Source organism: Episyrphus balteatus, chromosome X (assembly GCF_945859705.1).
Source record: "Episyrphus balteatus chromosome X, idEpiBalt1.1, whole genome shotgun sequence".
NCBI lineage: Eukaryota > Metazoa > Arthropoda > Insecta > Diptera > Syrphidae > Episyrphus > Episyrphus balteatus.
In genome coordinates this window covers 4668117-4690076 of record NC_079138.1, presented here as the reverse complement: position 1 = coordinate 4690076, position 21960 = coordinate 4668117, and the positions used below count along the sequence as shown (strand labels likewise).

General features: G+C 31.7%; 1 protein-coding gene across 3 annotated transcripts in view; it reads left to right on the top strand.

Annotated features, from left to right (window-relative positions):
- Window positions 1-12503: 12503 nt before the first annotated feature.
- The window catches only part of LOC129920502 (paired box protein Pax-6), a 113580-nt gene continuing 104123 nt past the window's right edge, over window positions 12504-21960 (top strand). The window contains exons 1-2 of one of the 3 annotated variants that reach the window (XM_056001778.1): window positions 12504-12788; window positions 13007-13175. The gene's annotated coding sequence lies outside the window, so the exon portion shown is untranslated. Of the gene's footprint in view, window positions 12789-13006; window positions 13176-13632; window positions 13669-21960 lie in introns of those variants that run through there. The other 2 variants (XM_056001777.1, XM_056001776.1) reach the window with 2 other exon arrangements.

Sequence of the window (21960 nt, the reverse complement as noted above, 5' to 3'; positions counted from 1 at the left end):
ATTTTTTTTTTTTCAAAAACAACCAAAAATCATTTGTTTATTTTAGCTACATTTTTAGGCCATAAATAATTTAAAATTTTAATTTTAAACAAATTTTCTTTTGCAAAGCTACAATTTCGAAAAAAAAGAAAAAAAAATTTAAATGCAACTTTTTTGAAAATTTTTACCGTTACACATGTATGTGGTCTTATTTTAACGGAATATTGACTACAAGAAAACTGATTGCGTTTCATCTTCATCTAGGTTACTTTCAAATTTTAAATTTCACATTTTTTTTTTGGATTTTAAGAGCTCTTTGTTTTGTGATAACTTTTTTAACCCTTTCGAAAACAGCGTTACTCTCATGTAACACCATATTTAAAAATTTGTAAAAAATATTGCTTAATGGCTTAATTGAAAGATAATAATGTCTAGTTACTAGATTAATACAAAAAGTTAGTAGAATACCATATTTTTATTTTTTTTTTTTTATCAAAAAAGGGGCTGAAATTCAATTTTTTTTTGCTAAAAGTTTTTTTTATATGGTCTTGGTCATAATTTTGAAAAAAAAAAAAATAAAAAATGTAAACCCAGAAAATGTTTTGTTTATTAGCTTAGAATATGCAGTATAGGTACATTATTATTATATAAAAATTTAGTGCCTCAGTTGTCCGGATTTTTTTAGTGGTCACAAATATTGTATGTAACTTGAGACACATTCGTTTTGCAATTTATTATTTTGGAAAATACATTTTCGCTATTAATTTCTTAGTTTTAATGTTCTTGACAAGATATTACTTGTATTGTTGTATTGTATTTTGTATCTAATTCATAGCTTGGGTTGGAAAGGGTTAAACAAAACTTGACAATTTTTAAAAGTGTTGGAGTTACAAAATTGGGGTTTGCATAAAAAATTTTGTTTTCAATATTAGCCCTTTTCCATTGGAGGTGGTAGTCTACTAATAGTAGATGTTTTGTTTAATCTAGTACTATCATCTACTCATGCCCTTCTTTCCGAGTAGATACGATTTGTATTGAATTCGTTGAAAGTGCGTTCCATTGAACGAAAATAGCTATTAAACTACAAGTTGTACTTTGCCAGCTCCCAAAGAAATAGGGCTACTGTCTCCACTGACCTGATCAAACCGCAAGTGCACTTTAAGTTGAAATACAAAATGACTGAGTGATGGTACAAAATTAATTTTTGCGCAACAAATTAGCATTTAATTAGCTACAGTTTTGGACAGAAAAAATAAATTTTCGTCCGCTACTCCAGTCTTATTTTAGCGGAATTTTGAATATCAAAAAAACTGTTGACGCTATAAAAACCAAGTTTGTGGAATTCAAAAGCATTTGAAAGGCTACAAAATTTGGAGGTCAATCAAACCCTTTTGTTTTTAATCATTGTCCGCTAATTTCAGACTTATTTTAGGAGAAAATTCAATAACTTCAAAATCATGTGAGGTACAAATTTTAAGTTAATATGATTTTTTTTTATTCCGCTAAAGTAAGGGACGAGAAAATTTCTGAAATATCAAACGGATTAGAAAGTATCACCATCTAGTGCTCATAACTGTTTTTGTTGTTGTTGCTGCTGCTACTGCTGAGTTTTATTACGGTATGAAGCTACTAAGTAAATTTCTGTGAATGAGAAGAATAATTTCGATCATATGTGATCACATTCTTTTTTTTAAATCAATCTTGGAAACTGTTTTGTATTTTTTCGACAAAACTTTGCTAATTTTATGTTTACATTCGTTCATTGAGAGTAATTTTCAAACCTCACTTTCTCTGCTTGTTTTTTGTATTGAAAATTTTGGTTCAAAAATAAATACAAATTTTTCAAAACCATCAAAAACCGTTTGTACATTCTTAAGCTACAATTTGAGACCATTAACACTAACATTGATTATCGATAACACAACGATTATAGTATTTTGGCAGTAGGTACTGTTTTATTAAGACAAAAGTAGATACTTGACAAAAGGACTTGCAAAAAATTACACCTAATATTTTTTTTATATTCCCGAGTAAAAATGAAAATAAATTAAAACAAAATATTGTCCACCGCAGAAACACAGCTGTCTAGAAGACAAAATCGCTGAAATCGAAATTCGTATTCCTTACCGATGTAGCCAAAACACACCCAAAACACTGCCACAAAATACCAGTAACCGAAAGTTAAAATTATTTTTTTTTATCAAAACTTTTTTATGGTTTTTATGGTTTCTCTAATAGTTCCTATGGCTATAACTGAAGGAAATTAAAATGGGATTACATTGCAGGCACCAGCTTTCCAATACAAAAAGAATTATCAAAATTGGTTCACACAGTCCAAAGTTATGAGGTAACAAACATAAAAAAAAAAAAATACAGGCGAATTGAATACCTTCTCCTTTTTGCATGTCGGTAAAAAATGTATCCACCGAAACAATACCGCCAAAACACAGCGGTCTAGTCTAGAAGACACAACCGCCGAACCCAAAATTAGCATTACTTTGCCACAACACCCGCGAATCAACGCTACAACACCAAAGCAATCGAAAGTTTAAAAAAAAAATTATCCATCGCAATTGCAACACCATCGCTGCAACACAGCCGTCGCAAAGATAAAACCGGCCCAACCAAATTTCGGATACATCATACCGGTATAGCCACAACACCATTGAAACACCGCTACAACACCACTGCATTCGAAAGTTAATAATTAAAAAATCGTCCACCACCAATGTTGAACCATTTAACTCTTGCTTCTCGAGCTCGGGCTTTTACATTAAACCAACGCTTTAATTTTTGAAATCGTTCAAAAAACCGCATTGATATTTGAGTACAAGTAAGAATGAAAACACTGCCGTACCGCCCTGCAAACACAGCTGCAACACCCGACAAAATATTATAAAAATATTTTAACGTGTAGCGATTGTTTTAATACTTATTGTTTTATTTCACACATATTTTTTTACTACATTGCGGCTGTGTTGCGGTGAGGCGGCGGCGCACATCCAGGCAGCTTCATCAGATCGGTGCGCAAAAGGTCATTTTAAATCCTAGGAAAACAAGAAAATATACAGTACTTATTTTGCACTTAATAAGACAAGCACCGCAGACATTCATTAGTTAATCTTTTTTAGAGCCGAATCAAAACCGTTTGGGGTAAAATAGCGCCTATCGCTGTGAGCGGTTTTGATTTGGCGGTGGTTCGGCCAACAAGTAATTTTTTATTGTGATTTAGCGGAATTCCACAAAGTTTGCTCAGCAGCTTTTTGATATTTTCAAAGGTTTTTTTTTCTACTCAAAAATCAAAACAAAGGGGAAGGTTAATTCACCTAATATCTCCCTGGACACGACCGCAATACTCGATAAAATATTTGCCGATCGTTGCGGCTGTGTTGCGGCGGCAGCGCGCGGTGCGGTGTTTCTGCGGTGGATTTTTTTTTTACTTTTTGTTGATGTGATGTTTTGTGGTGGTATTTTGGGGGTGTTGTGGCTATAACAGTAAGGAATATAAAATATTTTGTCCTTAAATACATTAACTCAATCTTTTCTTTTCAATCTAATACGTTGACCAAAGATATATTCTGCGTTTGTTTAATAGAAAAGGCCTACTTCGAAAAGTAAGAGGTCGATGATTCAAAACCGGCGGTGCACAGTGTGGGAATTCTCGAATTTAGCGGAATTTAATTCAAAAAATGACTTGTCTCGATTGATGCCAAAATCAGTTTTTGTTTAAGCACAAAAACTGTTGAGTGGTAATCATTTAAAAAAAAAGATTTGTTCAAAAAGATGACTTTGCTCTTAGTACTTTTTAGTGCGTTTGGCGTGTGTTTAAATAAAAGTTTTATTTATTTTATATTGTTTAAATAACAAGGTTCAAGAAAGTAAGTGAATTTTTATTTTACAGGGTGTTTCAGTTTTTTGTGCGGCTGCGCGGCGGTGAAAGAATTTTCGATTGCAGCGTTGTTGCGGTGGTATTGCGTTAATGCTAACAGCAACAGGGAATTCGTTTAAAACTGAAGTCTTGACTTCAAAATATGAACTTTCTTGCATCATTGTAAAATATTTGTTACCTATTGCAAATTTCAAAATCAAAATCCAACTGTAAGTCATTTACGACAAAGACACCTGTAAACCCAAAGAACCTCAAAAACAATTGAGTAACTCTTTTTTTTTCATTTATCCATGATGATGATGATCATCATCATTATCGCCATCATCATCAACAGCAACAGCGACTAGCTAACTCAAATTCAGATTCAGACCAATACAAATGATAATAATACCAGTGGCAACATTGTATTAAGTCCATTGCGCTATCACAACTCATATATGTCAATATCCATTCATGCTAAATAGATTAAATGTGATTTGTGTAGTATGGTTTCACCGAGCGAGGAAGAAGAACAACAACAACAAATTCGTATAAGATACTGCAATGTGTTAACATTTGTATGTATAAGATTGTGTGGATTGTTAAACGACGCGACGCGACGCGACGCGACACACCGTGAAAAAGCAAGCTTTGATTTCTGTTCGGCTCGATCAGACGAAAATTTGCAAACCATGCGAAATTGAAATTTGAGATTATATAAATCTTATAGTAGAAGCTCTGCAGATAGCAAAGATACTAAAATCTTCACGATCGACCGACACCAGGAGCACCAGCATCCAGCATCCATCATCACCATATCAGCCAGCAGCAGCATTTTGAACCAAGTACGGTACGAGAGTAGAAAATTATTAACACTTGAACGGGTTCCAAAATAGTTGCAAATATTATATATATATTTTTTTTTTATTTTTTTGTGTGAACCGAAATAGGATTTCAGAAATTCGATTGTCGATAAGATATTTGATATCAATGGGGTCACGTCTGAAATTTGGCAAGATCCACCATAAAAAAAAAAAACAAAAAAAAAATAACTTAAAATAGTTTATAAATGTTTCTCGTTCGGAAGTGTGAAATGGTAGACTTGAAAATTGATCTCTTGAGAAATAAAAAAAATAAAAAAAAAAAAAATAAAAACACAGCGAAACTGGAGAAGTGTTATCATATTTGAAGTTAAATTTGACGCTTATCGATAGACATAGACACTGCATATACAATGGCGTTTAAAAGAAGTTAAAGTTCTAAGTTGTTCTTACTTAGCGATCTTGGTCTGAAATTTTTTCTTTTTCTTGCTTTTTGGTACGTCATTTAAATATAACATTCAACTGCAATAAAGAGTAAGGGATTCAGGACAATTCCCTGACATACACCTTTTGATTTCGAATTCTTCAGTAACTCCAGCTGGAAATAAAGAAGAAAAAGAAGATGATGAAGAAGAAGAAGAAGAAGAAGAAGAAGAAGAAGAAGAAGAAGAAGAAGAAGAAGAAGAAGAAGAAGAAGAAGAAGAAGAAGAAGAAGAAGAAGAAGAAGAAGAAGAGGAAGAATATTTGTCAACATAACATTTTATCAACGAAACTCAGTCTGATTTGTCCACAAAACTCATCTCTTACCTGATTTTTCGCACTCGCGAAATTCACCTTTCGGCCGCCATCTTGGATTTTAGCTTTTGTCGAATATCTCGATTTCTATTTATCCTACATAAAAGTTGTGTATGTAAGAATCGTAGGCAATTAAATTTCGCGTCTTTTATGTTAAGAACACTTTTTCGATATTCTGAATATTAAAAAAGTTACAAGCCAAAAAAAGTAAAAAAAAACCGAAAAAAATGACAACTTTAAAGTTTTGAGGACTTTTTATCAAAATTATGAAAAAACGTTCCAAGAAAAGATTATTCACCTTAAAATTCTTAACAACTTTTTTTTCTATCTCTATAAATACAAAAGTTATTAATACTTTTTTGTTAAAAAATACCCATTTTTTACGAAATGAAGAGACTTAAATATAACAAAATTGCAGGTCCAGAATTTTCTCTTGTAACATAAAGCTATAAAATACTCGCTAATCATTTAAAATTTAAGATTTGATAAAAAAAAAAAAAAAATTAAGAAAAAAAGATAAAAAACACAAAAGGTTGTTGAGAATTTTAAGGTGAATAATCTTTTTCGGAACGTTTTTTCATTATTTTGATAAAAAGTCCTCAAAACTTTAAAATTGTCATTTTTTTTCGTTTTTTTTTTTTACTTTTTTGGCTTGTAACTTTTTTAATATTCAGAATATCGAAAAAGTGTTCTTAACATAAACTCAACATAAACACAACTTTTATGTAGAATAAATAGAAATCGAGATATTCAATAAATAGATATCCAAGATGGCGGCCGAAAGGTGAATTTCACGAGTGCGAAAAATCAGGGTAATGATATTCAGTCAATGCTTTATCGAATGAGCAAAAAAAAATTTGGGGGTGGTACAAACTGCTGGGTCAAATTATAAATGCACTGGACTATCTTTAAATTTTAAGTTGAAGTACCCAGGTATTTTCTATTTAAAAACCCATTTTTAAAGCTAAAAATTACCAAACACATGATATATAGAATTTTTACTACCTATACCATTTAATACTGAAGGCCATCCTCCTACAAACTTTTGCAAAAAAAAAAAAAAATAAACAACTTTTCCCTGATGATGGACTTAATCATTAAATTCCATCACTTCTCGAAATGCATTCTTTTCAATTTGAACTTTTTTTTATAAATATACTTATTATAGGTGTATAACATCTATTTTATAAAAAAAAAAAAGTAATAAATACTTGTTACTTGTTTGAATTGAATGCACACAGCCCAGAGCCTGAGCATCCAGCGCAGCATTTCGTTTCCGATTCTTCTTGGCCTTTTGCACAAAATACGCGAACCGTCTTTAATAGAATGAATATTTTAATTCATTAAATTCAGAAGAGCGTACAGTAAAGTTCTCAAATATACCTACATATCCTCTCTCTCTCTCTCTCTCTCTCTTTGAATGCGAATCCTGCCAATAGAATATGCAAGGCAAACAAAAATAAGAAGCAATTTGTATAAAGCAGCATCCAGCAAGGATCCCCTTTTTAAATGTGTGTTGTATGGGAATAGCAAACTATATTCAATGGTTCATTCTGCTCATCATCTGCTGCTAGCTGCTAGCTAGTAACTTGTATACAGTGTTCTCAATTACTCAAGCATATTTATTTTGATTAAAATTCTCCCACAAAAAAAAAAACAGATAAATATAGGGAATAAAAACGTTGAATTCCATAGCCGATAATCCTCTTTCGTCCCTTTTTCTTGGTTTAGTTTTATCCTCATCTCTTGCACAATAATCGAAAGGATTTCTCTCTTGATGATGCGGTATCTAACAATGTAACAAAAATAAACCCAGATTCCCACAGGATAATGATTCTTTCTTTTTTTTTTTAACCATTTGCTGATTTACAAGCGTGCATCATCTTTAAGTGGCACCTTCGCATGGTCTATTCTTAGCCCAGTTTTTTTTTTTTAATTTTTCATCCTCTCCATCATATAGTTCGGCGGCGAAATACAGCAAACAATTCCTTGGAGAGAATATAAAATGCGAATAATGTATACACCAAAAAGGGCTCAACTCCCCCAATCGATACAAGCAACACAAAAAAAAAAAATTGGCAGCATTCCAACAAAGCAAAAGGATAATCCGTTTCCCTTCTCTGAGTTCGAATTGGAATGCTTTCTGTGGCAAGTCCGAATCCAAATCTCTGTACATCAACATGCGATAAAGGAGGAGCGCGTTTTTCACTTCTTCGCAAAAGGGGGAAAATCTTTAGTATCTATAAATGTGCGCAGATTTTCACCTTAAAGTCGAATTCCTTGTGTTTAACCGCATCGCATTATCTTCATTGTGCGTTGGGAAATATATCTAGCATATATCTTCAGGGGCGCAATGCATGTTAGATAACTGACAGGTGAGAGTGATGACTTTTGGGTCTTTTGAGGTATACCTACTTATCTAGCTTATGTTTTTTTTTTGGAAGAGGAACAAATACAATCCTTTTTTTTTGTAATGATTTTGTTGGGGTTTGAATCAAAAGATGCTTATAATATGCACTCGAGATCTCTAATAACAAATTTTGCTTCTATAAAGCTTAACAGAAGCAAATCGATTAAAAAAACAGATCGATAGATAACACCTAAATGGCTTAAACAAAAATCTAAGCGTTCTTGAACTTGTAATCATAAAAATTAATATCTTAAGAAAAAAGTAGCAAAAAAGTATTAAAATCTACTACCAAATAGAAATTTCCTTTAAACACCATCACCACCAATCTAAAAGCAAACCTTGTAAAGCAAAAAGTTGGATTTGCTCCCCTAGAGCATGAGAATTCAGCTTCAGCTTTTCACAAGCAATCGCTGCTGCCACCCCAAATGACTGCTGCTGCTGATTGATTGTGGTGTGCGTGTGAATAAGAACCTTTTGTGTCCTTTTAGAAAGAGTATAGTGTAGCGTTGCGCGCGGTGTGGAAGAGGTAAATTGAGAATTACACCAAACAAAGATTTCAATATTACACAATGATGGCGATGGGTGCTCTGGGCGTGTTGGAGTTTTTCTTTGTATCTGAATTTGGATAGCAGCGCTACCTACATTCCTTCCTGCTAACATGCTGAGATTGAAGATGATCTCTTTCTTTTTCGAGTTGAATAAAAGAATTGTGTTTACAAATACAAAATATCTTATTACTATAAATAAAGTTACCCACCTCTCCTATACACTAGCAATAAAAGTTAACTTGATGCCATAATAGTTTGTAGTTTTCATATATCAGTGAATGTGTGGGTATACCTATGTGTTAGAAAAAGAAAAAGAATATTCCCTTAAAGCTTGCTGGCTTCACACACACATTATATTCATTTTGTGTTGTGTTGTTACCCCTTTTTTTTTTGTTTAGATTATAGCTACAATGGCAGCTCCAAAAGTGTGTTTTATTATAGTTTCCTGAATGTTAAGGTATTTGTGGCTCAAGTGATGCCGATGTAGCAGTAATGTTAAATGGAATTATTGTACTAAATGGTGGCCACTACGTTTTAAAAAATGTATTTAAAAAAAAAAAATTAAATCGCAAATAACTTTCATTTTCGTGAATTTCGGCTAAGTCCGGAGCCATTGTTTCTGAAATGGATAAGTGTGGTTCTGGCCATGATTTGTTTAGTATCAGAAAGGTTTCCCAGCGTTCAATCTAGGCTCCGATTCTAAATCAGCAATACACAACCTAAAGCCGACTTTGTCTACCAGAGAATCCAGGTGCCAATGGCCATTTGCTCGAAAGGGCTTCATTAAAGTTATTGGACCTATTGTTTCTATAGCCTAAGATAGATCTGTCTGTTTTGTCTATTTTTTGGAGTCCATTCAGGGCTCAAAATTAGTTCGTTCAGCTCAATGTGCAGGTCTTTGGGGTTTCTGTGAATATCCTTCGTTCATGTCCTTAATGCCGTTGCTTGATAAATTAGGGCCTTTGAGGGCATAATGTTGTTATATAAGAAAACAATAATTTTTTCGATTAAAAAAAGTGGAATCCGTTAAAATTCTGTTAAATTTCATGGTTCTGTTAAATAAGCAGGAAATTCTGTTAAATTTCGTTTTAATGTGAATCGACTAAAAATAAAAATTTTAAAATTATCGTCAGTTCAGCTTCAGTCGCAGTTTATCATACATATTTCCAATAGAGTCATTTGGGGTAAGATTGCGCAGTGGGTAAGAGAGCGCACTGCTTATTTCTCGAGTTGTGTCCAAAAAAAATTAAAACGAAAAATGTGGGAATCAGCGCTTAGTAAGGCGTCAATAAGTGACGATCTTCGCGAGTGCGTGCCCAGCTCCATTTTATTTTAAAAGAGGGTTGAAAAAAACCCGGCTAAAAAAAAAAGTTGTGGTGGAAAAGTGTGTGGCGTCGGCGTGGCAGCATTAGATACCGAGAGTAGCATATATTTTTGAATAATGCATATTTATATTGGATTTTAGTCAAAAATTTGTAAGACTTTAATTTATTTTATTATAAATTTGATAAATAAAAAAAAAGTACCTTTGTGGGTAAAACCGCGCAGTTCTTTTGTGGGTAAGAGCGCGCACTTCTCCCCATATTAAACTTTACTTTTTTTAATTTTATTAACACAACAGATAATTTTTAAACTTGAATCTCGAGAAACGAAGGCTGTTATTCATGAATTCCAAAAAAAGGAAGGCTCTGATTTAATTAGAAACATTTTTTGTTTGTTTTGTTTTATAAATAAAGTTTTTGTATTTGACCTTAATTTTTTCTTTCTTTAATATTTTCATTCATATTAGTGAAAACTTGGAACTTTTGAAAGAAAGTTTTGTTTAACTTAAGTTTTTAGAAATTTAGTAGTCGTAAACTGTCAAGATTCTTATTAAAATTATGTGCGCGCTCTTACCCAAGAGTTTGCGCGATCTTACCCTGACTTAGGGGCAAGAGTGCGCACTTTGACATCATATGGTTTTTGTTTTGAATCATATGAAATAATTAAACTAAAAAACTTTTTTTTTGTGTTTTCATGTTAACAAAATATAGGTTTATCAAATGTAAAAAAAACTTTATGCTGATATCTCTTACAGAATCTTCACAATTTTGCCTTAAAGTGAAAAGTGCACGCACTTACCCCAACCGACTCTAGTGAGAAAATAGAAAAGCACTCGCCTAGTGACCCAACAGTTGTAGGATCAATAATAATATGATTTTCCGCTTAAATTAAGTGGATTGTTTTTAAATTTTGCACAATTAAAAATTCAAGAAGATTTATCCGCTTAATTTAAGGCGGAATTCATCTTGGCGCAAGAAAAAAACATTCAGCAATTTGCTTAATGTTATACAAAATCCACTTGTTTTAAGATGGTCTTTTTTTTAACCCATGCATCGATTTCTATAGAAAAGCATAAAAATAAGGGAAGGTGGCCAAAAATGGCCCACCAAGATAAAAGGGCTCCCCTTGCTATTAATCGTATATGTAGATTCGAACAGAATTAGAAGGTTTTGTAAATACAAGTCATTAGTTAATCTGGCCATCTCAAACAGTAAACCCACACAAATAATAATAAATTATTCTAGTATCCAGTGGCAAGGCGCAATAGAGGAAGACCTCATCTCAGGTGGCGCACGCAACGCAAGCGTAAGGGGACCTCAATCAATTTGGGATACGAAACTGAAATCAGAGCTGGCTCTGGAGAAGCTTGTTGTCTAACAAACAATTTTGCTTGTATAAAGCTTTATAAATGCTAATGCAATGTAGGCTGCACAGAAGCAAAATATTTAGTAGGGTGATTGAGGCCCAAATCCACAATGGATGAAAGCCGCCTTATGGCGCATGGGCACTCTAAGGCGGTATGTTTGAACGTATTTTTTTTTTTTTTTTGATATGGGGCATATTCCGTATGGAGAGGGGAAGGGTTTGCAATGATGCCACCTTCCACTACTTCTACAATACCAATTTTATGAACTCTTGAGGTTAGTTTCTCACACCTTGCAATTTAAGTTAGGTTTACTGTACAAAATTTCCTTGAAGGCCGATTGGTGGTACCAATCCCAAATTTTGTAAACCCTTACCTCTATAACAACGCTTTAAACCTTAACTATAGATAATGATAATCCCAAAAAAAAAAAAACTGTCGAAAAATAAGCCTGCACCATCATACCCACCGTCAGCCAACTAGAAAAAAAATTATAAAAACCCCAAAAAAACATCCTTTTTTTCAAGGACATCGATTTAAAATAGGAAATGCCTTCCTCTCCCCCCCTCATCTTTTTAAAAGAACATAATCGATTTCAAAAAAAAAAAAAAAACCAACAACACGTGTCATTCATACCTACTACACCTGTCGAAGTCTAAAAATAAATAAAAAAAATGGTGATTTACTTGCTTGCTTTAAGATTTGTGCTTCCCCCCATTCCTCTCAGCAGCACATCATTCATCCAGCAGAAAAATCAAAAATCTATCACCGACCGGGCTCGAATATCGTTGTCACCCCACCCACTTACCATCACACTGTTCGAAGCCACATTTATAATTATTAAATTCCACTCCTTTTTCTTAATAGTACTTACATACTACTAATACTATTTAATACTAAATTCCTTACCAACATACTCTTTCTCTATTTTAACCCCCCCATTTTTTTTTTTTGTTGGGGCCAAATACAAACATCAAAACAAACACACACTTACAAAGCGGGAAGATTTAACTTTAGTAGGAGGGTTCACTGTTAAAAGCCAGAGACAGCGACCAGTTTCTTCCATTTTTTCTTTCCTAAATTTTATTCTTCCATTTTCTTTTATTTTTTTTATATTATTTTTTTTTTTTTGTAACTGTTTTCTACAATGGAACTTGTATGAGTGGCAGCACCAAGCAGGTGCCTCTTAGTACGTCATCATCATCGGCAACAACATACCTACTACCATTAAGTATAAATATACTCAATCCCACTACTATACTTAACCTCCTCCTCCCCAAAATCGAAAACGAAAAGAAAAAAAAAAAAAAATACAAACTTACAGGCCAGCACACATAGTGTGCTCCATCCATCACAGTTGGGACCTCTTTCGCTGCATATTTTAGTTGATGTTGGAGTGTGCTACTTTGAGGGTTACATTCACAATTTTAAATTTTTTTCTTCATCGCATAGTCATCGTCGTGGTGTCGTTCTTGTTATCGTCGTCGTCGTCGCCGTGTCGACGTAGTTCTTCAAGTTCTTTCAAATCTAGTACTAAAAATATTCAAAAAAAAAAAAAAAAAAAAAAAAACTATATACCTATAGTAGTTATATAAAGATATCTACATATATATAATTTAACTGCTAATTGTGCCGCACAGTGGCAGAAACAAGTAGCTTTTGACAGCTCTCAAGTCTTCGGGTTTGTGTTTTGTTTTAGTCATTTCTGGATTTCAGTTTGTTTTTTTTTTTTTTTTTTGTGTTTTGCGTTAAGACGACGACTTTTGTTGGGGGTTTGTTGTTGTTGTTGTTGTTGTTGCGCTACTCATAAATTAATAAACGCACAGATATACAAATACGCACACACTCATTTAAGGTGTATATATTTTTATGAATATTTATTTATTTATGCATTTCCAGTATAGAAGGCAAACAGCCAACAGTGCTACTACGTTAATGTTACTCTAGTACTCCTCAGTGAACGACGAATAGAAGAGGTACACACGGGGCATAACTATACTAACTGTGGATACTGCAATCCATATTCTATATCGTGTAAACATACGCACATGCTTATAATTTGTTGCGAGTGAGTTTCGACGACCGACACGACGACAAACGATAAAAGGGTTGATTTGTTTTCATCGTTTTTCTTTTTGTTTTTTGTATTTTTTTGGGGTTTTTTTTTAAATATTTGTGCGTGTTGCGGTGGCAGTGCTGGAAGCTTAACCTCGACAACGAACAATATTTCCAGAACCATTTTCAACTTGTTTGGTGGACTTTGATTTCGATTTCGTATATCGAATTCTTGTTATTGTTTTGATTTGATTTCAAAACTTTTTTTCCTGAACGCGTCGGCAAACGGGCCTTTATGGTTTACGTATAAACGTAGTTTATCAAAACAAATCAAGATACAAAAAAGTGCCGTCGGTATTCTGATATATGTATACAGTGAATTCTGTGAATTTATAGTGACAACAAAGAATAACCATTTCCATTTACTGTCAAAAACAAGGATTTTTTCAATACCTACATCTTTTCAAAGAAAAAAAAAAAAAAAAAAAAAAAAACTATTCAAAAGGGTAAGTTTGCATATAAACCTTCTTGCATAATAGTTTTTTTTTTTTTTTGTAAAGCAACTGGATAAAGGTGCTGTATATTTTTTATAAAAAATTCAGGCATAGTGCCGCAGTCGTCAATGATGATAGCTGATATTGAGTTGTTTGTAGTTTAAGTAAATTTGTATGTTTTTTTTTGGTTGGTTTTATTTACGTTAGAAAGCTATCTATCTACAAATATTCATCATTTCCAAGAAGCAAGAATTTTAGTACAGAAACCAATAATGTCAAATTGAACAGTTGAATTGATTTGACATTTAAGCAGTACCTACCTAATGTCAAAATGGTTTATACCAATAGTTTTTCTTTAGATTATAAAAAACTGATACAACTTATCGAAGTTTCCAATTACGTGACGGCGATATACGACGAGAAATTTCATTAAATTTGCCTCTTTAAAGCTGTACAGATTCTTGTTTTGCCTCTGTAAGGCTTTATAAAAACAAAATTGTCGATCAACACTGTTTTTTTTTTTTTGTTGAAGTTTAACTTCTTTTGTGGCGATGGGGTAAAATTTACTTTTTGAAGAGAAATGTCAAAGGGATTAACTAGATAGTAGCACCATCTAGTGCTCATAATTATAAAACAGTTTTGTTATGGTATGAACCTACTGGAGTGAGCTGTCAAATTCACGTTTTTGTTGTTGTTTTCTTTGACTTTTCGACAAGTTTTCATCCGTCGAGTGTGGTTGCGAGCGCTGTTCCCCTCCGTTTCGTCGCGACGCATCCGACAATTATAGTTTTGGCTTTAAGTGGAGGCATGTTATTATGTCGATGTTGAATGTCAGTTAAATGTCAACAAGCTGGAACCCAATTTCAATCGGGTTGCTTTTTGAATCAATATTGGATCGATCAACGCACTTCTTAATTTGCTCCACTTTGCTTATCAAGCGTGTGATCACCACCAACATAATGTGAACGTTGCCTTAGAGACTCTGGGAGCGGTACGATTGATCGCAAGCTAAAATCTCTCATAACTAAATCTCGCATTTTTGCAAAAAATCACACAAAACAAAATTTCCTAAATTTCGCATTTGAAACATAGGTATCACATAAGAAAATCTCGCATTTTCAAAATCCTGCAAACTAAAATCTCGCATTTTAGGAAAAAAAATATGAAATGCGTAAAATGCGTTAATTAAGTCCTTTTAACTCATACATCTCCAGTACTCCAGTTGATCTTGGACATTGGCGCCAGACAGTTAACAATCCTTAAACTTTTCTATTTTTCTCTTCAAAACAAAATAAAAAAAAAACAGAAGAGAGAGGTTCGCGCGCGCGAATAAATAAATGTTTAATTTCAATGCGAGATTATAAATTTGGAGATTTTAGTTTGCGAGCTTTCGATAAGCAAGATTTTCTAATTGCGAGATTTCATAATGCGAGATTTTAAAAACAAGATTTTCAAAATGCGTTCAATCGTACCCAAACCATTATATATAAATACATTTGCAACGATGACATCTCTTTCTCTTAGCGTCTTGCATCTGAAGACCGACAATCGAGTCAAAACTGCCTGACTTTGATTTTTGGAACTTTTTAATCAAGCTTAACAAAATATAAAATTCTGCCAATTTAGTACCAAGAATTTTGTTAACAAAAGGACAAGGTGTAACTTTGTTTTTCGTAGACCTAGCCAGAGGCGTATGTTAAGCTGCTGGGGCCCCGGGGGCAAGACTAAATTTGGGGGCCTCTAGTCTCTTTATTTTTCTTTTTAAGAAAATGTAAGTTTGTTTTTATTTTTGTTCATCTTTTTCAACATTAACTTTTGCACAAAAATGTATGATCTTGATGGCCTCCACGATCAAAAATGGAGTTCCGCTGAATCAACGTCGTCATCGTCAAACTATGGTGGTTTGACGGTGTTGCTGCTCAAAAAATCAATTTCAATTTTAAATCGAATTGTCAACTGGTATTCATTATCATCTTCTACTCCTACCCGAACACGACCTTTTGCCCCTTAGAAATCGGTACCGAGATAAAAATGCAGGTCTTCAAATTTGACTGCTCAGTAACTATCAGAAAAAAAAAACCTTTGGCAAATAATAGGGTCTTTTACGCTATTAATTTGATATTTGACAAAAAAACGCCAAAAATTTTAATAAATTGGTATTAACGGGTTGGGGTCAAAATTCTGCCGGATTCAAAATTCTTTTGTCAAAATTCTGCTTTCGAAATTCTGCTTTACAAAATTCTGCTTTCAAAATTCTGCTTTTCAAAATTCTGTTTTTCAAAATTCTGTTTTTCAAAACTCTGCTTTTCATAATTCTGCTTTTCAAAATTCTCCAAAAAATTAAAAAAGGGTTTGGAAAATTTTCCAAACCCTTTTTTAATTTTTTGCAGAATTCTGTGAAATCATCTTTTTGAAAAATTATCTGCTTATTTACTTATATACTTACCAACATAATTTGTCATTTTTTAAATGCGAATTAATTTTTGTGAATAAATTTGAAAATATTAAGAAAAGGTTTTTAATATTAAACATTTCCAAAAATAACTAAAAAATTTATTAATTTATCAAATAAAGATGAATATTCAAAAATTTTAATAAGAAAAGGAATATACAACATCGGTTCCAATTTGTATACATATTTTATTTGAAAGAAAATATGCATTTCAAAAAATATTTGCGACACTTAAATAAAAAAATTTAGGAAAGTACCAATGTTGAATTACATTAATGAGGTGCATTTTTCTTTAGCAGAATTTTTTTGTTCAAATATAATGCTGGCAGAATTTTGAAAAGCAGAATTTTAAAAAGCAGAATTTTGAAAAATAGAATAGAAAAAAAGCAGAATTTTGAAAAACAGAATTTTCGCTGAAAAAGCAGAATTTTGAAAAGCAGCATTTTGAAGCCAGAATTTTGACCAGATCCCGGTATTAACGTTGTCAATTATCAATATTTTTGATAAATCTTGGAATAACAATGGCAATCATTAAACACATTAATATGTAAAAAATGATATGGTAAAATCCCGGGTTTGTTTGTGGGGGGCAAACAATTAAATTTCATTTCCATATATTGACTAAATTGTCTGGGCTGTAATTAAAAGTAATATTTGTTAAATAAAAAATAAAAAAAATATATGAATTTGATTTTTTAAATAAAAACTGTATACTAAACAATTTATAACATTATACACAAAATTTAACTTTAATTTAAAGCTTAACCCTGCGATGTTTTAATAGTGCCTAGTTTATAGTTGAATTTCAACAATTATATATACACTGGCCGACAAAATTCTTTGTACAATTTAAAAAATTTCAATATTTTTATTTCCCAGTATTTTTACATGTTCTATTTTGGGTGACACAGGTACCTAGAGAAATGCTTAAAAAGTAAAGCAAAAAATCGATTATTGAGGTTTTATAATTGGAATATCTCGAAAATGCAAGCTGATAGAAAGTTTTCGATCTTCAGATTCGAGTTCAGCACCACAAAAACTAATATAAACTAAATATAGGGGAAACTAGACTAAAATGACCCTTTAAGGTAAAATTCATTGGTTTGTATAACCGACATTATACGAAAGGTTTGCTACTTCAAGGCATTATTTGAGATTTGACAAATCAAACTGTCTCTAACCATTTCAAAAAGTACACCCGTTAAAATATTGTCAAAAATTTTTGGCAAAAAAAAAAACATGTATATAAAAAACAATGAATTTTGGGGAAAGCAGTTAATAAATGTAAGTTTGAAGTATTTCTTATTAATTTACTGAAATAAGGTTTCTTAAATAAGACTATTTCAGTTATTTCGGTATTGAAACTTAAATTTAAAAAAATCCTAAACGGAAAAATGGTCTATTTAACACTCGGGTACAATGGCATACTGATGTGCCAGTGAAAATGGTTGCTAAATATAAAAGATCTATAGAGAGACAGTCCTGGACTGAGGGCACATAATAACATTACACGGCTAAAAATTCTGGAGTATTTTTTAATACAGCTCTTGTATTAAAGCAATTTTCAATACAAAAAATATTTCATTTTAATACTTAAAAAATATTAAAATTAAATTTAAATATTTAAGTATTAAGTTAACTACTTGTAATACAAAAATGATTAGAAAATAACCTCCGTGTGTTAAATACTAATATTGTATTGAATTTTAAAACCGCTGTATTACATTTTAATATTTTGTATTACATTTTAATATAATTGTATTAAAATATAATACAAATTTATTAAAAACTAATATAAAAAGTATTAAATTGTAATACAATAATATTATATTTTAATCAAACGACAGCAGCAGCCATTTTAAAAAAGAAAAAACTCCATTGTTTGAGGTCCCTTTAAAAAAAAAAATCAAATCAAAAAATTGAAAATTTGTACTAATTTGAAGACGCTTTGTGTTTTTTCAAAGCAAAATGCATAAATTTCAAATGAATTTTCATCGGCAATATGATTTTACATGCCACAATTTGTGAAACAAATAAAATAGAGACAATAATATCACCATTATTATATTATTTATGATTAATATTTATTTTCAGTAATGAATTTTAGAAAAAGAATACATTTTATTTACTTTCAATACATTTGGTATTGAATTGAAATATTTTTGTATTGACTTTTAATAAAATTCTTATAAGAAATTTATATATAAAAAGATTAAATTTAAATATGAAATACTTGAAATTTAATACATTTGGTATTAAACAGAGACCAGAAATAACAGTCAACCTTTATTTTCAATCGGTTTCTCTCTGAGAGTTACCACATTACTTTAAATTGTTTCGGTTAAGGTTTGAGATTTATTTTAAAAAATCAAAAATAACTTTTATTTTTTCGGTTGAGATTTATTTTTTATTTTTTTAAATATCTCTCAATGGTTGAGATTTTTACAAAAAAAATAAATGGAAAAGGTCAATCTTTAACCGTTTTCGCTGAAAATAAATCAAAAATGGTCAATTCAAAGGAAAATGTCGAATATGTCGAATATATTGCAAAAATAAAAATGAAAAGGATGTTTTTTCTAAGTTTATGTACCTATTAAATAATGTATGAACTAAATAGACTCTCAAAGATTTGATGCCAAAAGGTAGCGGAGACTCTAACCTTCATTTGGGTACAACTCCCATCCCTGTAGGTGCACGCGTTCTCAAACTGGGAGAACTTAAAGGTAAAAAAAAAGTTAAGCCCGATTCTGAAAAAATAGGCATGAGGTGGAGGTTTAACATGGAAGATGATTTTTTAAAAATCTGACAATGTGCAAAGCGTAGGCCCGTGACACAAGCTATCATTTGGCATCACTTCCAAAAATTGCTCTCAAACGGTTTAGCTTCCAGGTGCGTCCAAAGATTCCTGGATTTTTCGAAAAAAAATTTTACCCCAACTTTCAAACTCGATTTTCTCGGAATTTTGAAAAAAAAACCCGATTATACCACCATCGGGTAGCTGACAATATAAGCTTTCATATTGCACCACTCTCATGTCTCTAGGAATTGATACATTTGCAGATGAGATTTATTTTTTTCTCTCAGCGATAAATCTCACTGGTTGATCGAAACATAAAAAAATACAAAATAAAGGTTTCTCTCAGACCTTGACTGAAATTTTTCTTTTTTAAAAATAGATGTTATTTTATGACCTTTATTGAAAATGGCGACAAATAAGAGTTATTAAGGAACCTTTCAAAAGGTTGAGGTTTATTTCTGATCTCTGGTATTAAATTCTAATATAAACTGTATTATTATTTTTTTTTATTTTAATACTTTTTGTATTAACTAAAAAATTTAAAATATTTGTCATGTATTAAATTTTAATACATTTCTGGTGTAGACCTAACCCAAAAAGTATTAAAAAATACTCCAGAATTTTTAACCCTTGATGCCAGAAAAGCCCTTGATGTCGTCCAAAATATAGAAATTTACTGGAAAAAAGTATCAAACTAATATACCGTCTAATTCAAAAGTGATATGCCGACTGATTTAGCGACGCGGAACATTGTGTGGGGGGGGGGGGGTTAAGACACCTTACACTCCATCTCTTGCTACGCCTCTGTTCATAGGCGGATCCAGAGGGGGGGGGGGGGGGGCACGGGGGCACGTGCCCCCCCCAGAACTTAAAGTTCATACTTAAAGGAAATCAAACTATAAGAGTTTTTAAAATATATGAATAATAACAGAAAGAACTTGAGTGAAACTCTTGTCTATTTCTGGCTGAAAATGCGAATTTTATTGTTTGTTGCATCATTTTCCCATGAAAAGCTCCACCTCACAAATAAATAAACGGCTATTTGTTGGGTACACACGAATTTTTTTTCGATTTATGAAAAAGTGAATTTTCAAAGTGATTTTGGTGAAAAATTTTGATATGGACATCGAATGACATTGAATGATATTCTAAAAAAAAAAATAATTGTATATGCAACTCTATTTTTTCATACGGAGGGGTTAAAAAATTTGCACTTTTCTCGTTGTTTTTTTTAACATTAGTGTTTTCAAAATAGCGGAACACGCCACAACATTGCATAAACTATTATATTATAGAACTGCTGGATATGTAGAACAAACTTGCATTTTAGAAGTTTGCCCACGTTTGCACCCCGAAAATAAAGACCCCTTGAAAAAAAAAACTCCTCAAAAGCGACCCTTACTTATAGATTTTTATAAATATTATTTTATTGAGAAAATTTCTCCAGGGATACCTTTAAAAATATGTAAAAAAAAAATAGTGTTTCAAATTTCAAAAGAATCGGTGCAGTAGTTTTGAGGAGCACCGGCGTTGATAACATTAGTTGTGGGGATAACGATTTAAAGTTTTGAACTCTGGACTAAAAGACTAAAACGTTCCTAAAGGAAGTATTAAAATACTCAGAACTTGGTCAATTTGGCTGCAAGAGACCTACAATTTGAACACAATATTCTTGAGATATAAAACAATTTAACCCCTTGTAGCCCCATGTGACATTTCTGTAACAAACCAAAAAAGATTGCATAAAAGCTCTACAAACTATTTTTTTTTCTTTTGAAGCTTCTAATATAATCTTTAAGTATTGCTTTATCGAAATAGTACCTACTTCAAATTTCTAATAAATATCACCAATAGTTTTTAATTGACCAGTTAATGTTGAAAGTTGGGCTTTTTTTTGAAAATAAGCTAATTTGTGTAAAAACTACGAAATTCAGAAAAAAAAAAGTTTTCATTAGTTTATTTGATTTTATTTTTGGATTTTAGGAAAGTGCCTAAAAATTAATATTAGATAGTTTTTTGCCTGAATTTTTGCATTTTTATATAAAAATAAATTATTTAAACTTTTTTTTACTCCCTAAATATCAAAATATAACTAAGTAAATAATGACTTTATTGAATTTTTAAAAAATACGTGTTTTATTAAAGATAAAGGCCATTCGATTGACTTATTAATTTTTAAATTTACGACCTTGGGTTACAAAAGGTTAATGCAAATAAAAAAAAAAAACAAAACTGGGTTTCCCAGCAAAAAAGTATGCTTCAGTTTTTTTGTTATTCTTAGGAACTTTAATATTTATTAGATTGAAGTCTTTAGTATTTGACTAAAAACTACTAGATCATTAACTTATATTATAATTATGTCCATAATATTGCAAAATTTTATACAAAATCAATTAAAAAACATCAACATTTTTTTTTTCAAAATTTCATCTTTAAAACTTAATTTCTCAAAAACTATTTGATGAAACAACTTAAGTCAAAAAATAAAATAAAGAATAGATTACTAACTTTAATATAGCACAGGATTGTAAGTGCATTTTCAGATTTTTTAAAATTTTTTTTTCTCCCGGCTAATCCAGGGGTAAGTGGGTAAGCACTTAAGTGGTTTTTACTGTAACAAAAAAATGAAAATTTTTCCTTCCGAATAACTTTTTGGTCATTTGGTACCTATTTGATGTGGGAAATGTGCCTAAATATTTTTGGCCAGGTTTTAGACCTGCTTGTTAGTCAGTCGTATGATACTTCACTTTATTTCTAACTGTTATTGCTGTTTTTTTGCCAATCCATCCCTTGTGCCCCCCCAGAAAAAAATCCTGGATCCGCCCCTGCCTCTGTTGGTTGGTCGTTTTTTTTTTCATGTAGATTTTTGAACTCCGAATGTTTTGGATGCTCATTTTCACTTCAAAGCAGATGTGAAAGTAGGTATAAAATGTCACACTATGCCATCTTAGCCCCGGACATTTTGCCCGGTTTTGGTTTTTTTTTTATTTTTATTTATGTTCAATACTCAACTTATTTCAGTAAATTAATAAGAAATATCCAATTTTTATAAATG